Source organism: Rattus rattus, chromosome 1 (assembly GCF_011064425.1).
Source record: "Rattus rattus isolate New Zealand chromosome 1, Rrattus_CSIRO_v1, whole genome shotgun sequence".
NCBI lineage: Eukaryota > Metazoa > Chordata > Mammalia > Rodentia > Muridae > Rattus > Rattus rattus.
Genome location: NC_046154.1, coordinates 137,234,205 through 137,236,766, shown reverse-complemented (window position 1 = coordinate 137,236,766; position 2,562 = coordinate 137,234,205). Strand labels below are relative to the sequence as shown.

The 2,562-nt window shown below is 41.4% G+C and overlaps 1 non-coding gene across 1 annotated transcript; it reads right to left on the bottom strand.

Moving 5' to 3' along the window:
• Positions 1-1,030: 1,030 nt before the first annotated feature.
• Positions 1,031-1,208, bottom strand: LOC116890413. The gene has a single exon (XR_004386614.1). It is a non-coding gene; the product is annotated as a small nucleolar RNA SNORA73 family (small nucleolar RNA).
• Between the last annotated feature and the right edge of the window lie 1,354 nt (positions 1,209-2,562).

Here is a 2,562-nt window from a genome sequence, read left to right as displayed (position 1 = left end):
CCATCACAACCGATACCCTAAACATACCCAGACTTTCCCCTATTGCTTTACAAAGGTCAAGTTGTCAAACTAACTCTTAATAGCCATGTACCCACAGATTGCTGCTGTGCCCAGGCTTTGTCACAGGAGCTTCTTAGGCAGTGCTTAGTGCTGAAGCCTGTGGCTGCCCAAAGTGTCCGGAATAAGTGACAGTGAAGACAGATGCGTGAAAATGTGGAGGTCTATACATGGAACGTGCAGTACTGTAGGAGCGACGGAAATGCGTGTTAATAGATTGATGGAAAGGGGCATTGCTGAGTGTAATCTGCTTTATGTAGTCAACAAGATAAAGTGTATGCTGTAGGCACAACTGTGCAGAGCAGTTTAGGAAACTCAGAAAAATGTCTTTCAGGATCCTGCTTATACCTAGCTCTACTCTTTTTTTTTTTTGCACTTTATTGAAGCACATTCTTAGGCTAATTGTAACACTTGCATGTCCATCTGCTTAGTCTGAGGCACCTGATTCATCTATGAAGCAGATGTTGTTGGTGATTTCAAGCTTTTCACATGCCTCATGCCCCTCAAAGGACCATCAGCAAACACCTCTGACTTCTGGACAAATTTATCAGAACACAGAGCAAGCATATCATCCCTCGTTTCCCTGTAGTGGACAGTTCCTTTTTATTTAATGTAGGGGTGGCTTGCTTTCAGTGTATGTAAGTGTATCACACACCCACACCCTCACACGGAGGTCTGGTACTGGACTGAGACGAACTGAACTGTGGATGGCTGTAAGCCACCTCAGTAAGGTACAGAACTGACTAGGGGACTCTTGAATTGACTCTTTACCAACTCAGCCACCAGTGTACCAAAAACTGTCTTAACACTCCATCTCATTTTTATTTTTTATTTTTTTTTTTTACAACCGATATACTCAAGCTAGCAAAGACTCTTCTTCGCTGGCTATTTTGTGGCTGACATTGCTTTACCCTTAAAGTCGGCAACAGTTTCCTCTTAAACACACAGCACTGCCTGCCACTGAGTGACATAGGACTGTTTCCTGCATGGTTTGCCTCCTCAGTCATCGTCCACAGGACTCTGAGAAGTTGTAGGAATATGCAGGTGCGAGCACGAAGCTCAGCTTCATCTCCAACGTTGTGGAAAGGGACTGTAGCTCTACTCTTTGATGCCTGCAGACCACGTCTCCTTTTGTATTACTACCACACTGCAGCCTAAGGAAATACTAGAAATGCCCCATTCTCTAGAAGAAAGTGGGAGGGAGTAAGAAGAGGAGTTATTGCCAAATACATCCAACGGATCTTTTCGCCCCAGAAATTTATTTCCTGTGGTTCCTTACCATGATCTGCCCAGTGGTTCACATTGCATTGGTTTAAGAACCTTCATTATAGTTTTAGCTTCTTAAATATAGTATCTGAGTGTAGGGAAATGCAATACTTGGTTTAGTGCAGATCCACAAAAACATTCAGATCCTTAAAGATGTAGCTTCCCAAATCTTTCCCCAACCAAGTAATGATCATCTCTTCCTGTAATGCAAGTCCCCATCCTCTTGTGATTCTGATGTATGTTCTTGGAGGGACATATGGCATGATGCATTTGGATTATGGATCTTTCAGGATGTTAGCATACCCTTGCTCATGACTTGGCTGTACAGTAGATGCCGCAAAACTAAGACTCCATAGCAGTTCCTGTGCATACAGAGTGACATGGTAATTATGACATTGTCAGTTATGGATTATCTCAGGAACCTTTGACAGATTCTCCAACTTTGCTTGATACTACAGAAATTTGAAAAGAGAGCTCACTGACATCTCCAGCCTTTGTACAGCTTACAGTCTGGTAGGGTTAATAAGGAGCCGCCATGACTATATTTATTCTTAAAGCACTTGGTTGCATTGGGTCATTTACTAGTGCACAATGCAGTTCGAGCCATAATAAACAAGCTATGAAATCCAACATGACCTATGATGATGTTTTAAGGATAACATAATTATAACACATACTTGGAGTCTGAGAATCCCGCCAGTTCATAGTTTGTGAGATTATGATTTATACGTATGAAAAAACTGTACTAATATTTAAACTACTTTCTTACTTCTTAGCCTAAAACTACTGACTCTCAACTACATAGAAGTGGAGGTTATTTGAGGAGGATGTGCTTATCAGTGATGTCATTATTATTTCTTCAGGGTGCAATGGTTTTGTGTATCTATACTTTTATCCAAAACATTAAATTGCCAACACGTGCTATTTCTCCCAAAATATCTCAAAAATACTATGATTAGTCTTCTATTTTCCTATCCCTTACAAGCAATTGACCTCACAGTTTCATACATGCTAGGTAAGCGCTCTCCATTGAGCCACATCTCCAGCCTTTCCTGAATATCTGTTAGCACAGTTCAAATGGAGAATTTGGAGATGGGTATAGGGTAAGCTGACTCGTGCAGACTCTCCCTCCCCATCCTCTGTTCTTTTCTGACTTCTCACTGTGCTTGTTCTTCTGTCCAGTTGATTTTCTAGGACTATTTGCATGGGAAATTTCAAATGTTGAAGATCTAACGTCTT